The following is a 254-nucleotide window of genomic DNA, read 5'->3' as shown; positions in this document are numbered from 1 at the left end:
TCGAGATGAGTCACCCCAAGAGAACTCGACGGGAGGCCCCACCACAAGTCGCAGGGAACCCTGAGTACCAACCAAGCTCTAGAAGAACCCCAAGTTCCCTAACAACTCCAGTGGAATCCTGCATCCTGAGTTTCAACTCCAGGGGAACACTGATTTCCCACTGCACATGGACAGGAACTCTGAGTCCCCAGCAGCAACTCTAGAGGACACCCCGAGTTTCCAGCAACAACTAGAGAAGAACCCCGAGTTTCTGC

This window comes from Bison bison, unplaced genomic scaffold (assembly GCF_000754665.1).
Source record: "Bison bison bison isolate TAMUID 2011002044 unplaced genomic scaffold, Bison_UMD1.0 scf7180017864126, whole genome shotgun sequence".
In the NCBI taxonomy this organism is placed as follows: Eukaryota; Metazoa; Chordata; class Mammalia; order Artiodactyla; family Bovidae; genus Bison; species Bison bison.
Note: the sequence above shows the minus strand (reverse complement) of the source record.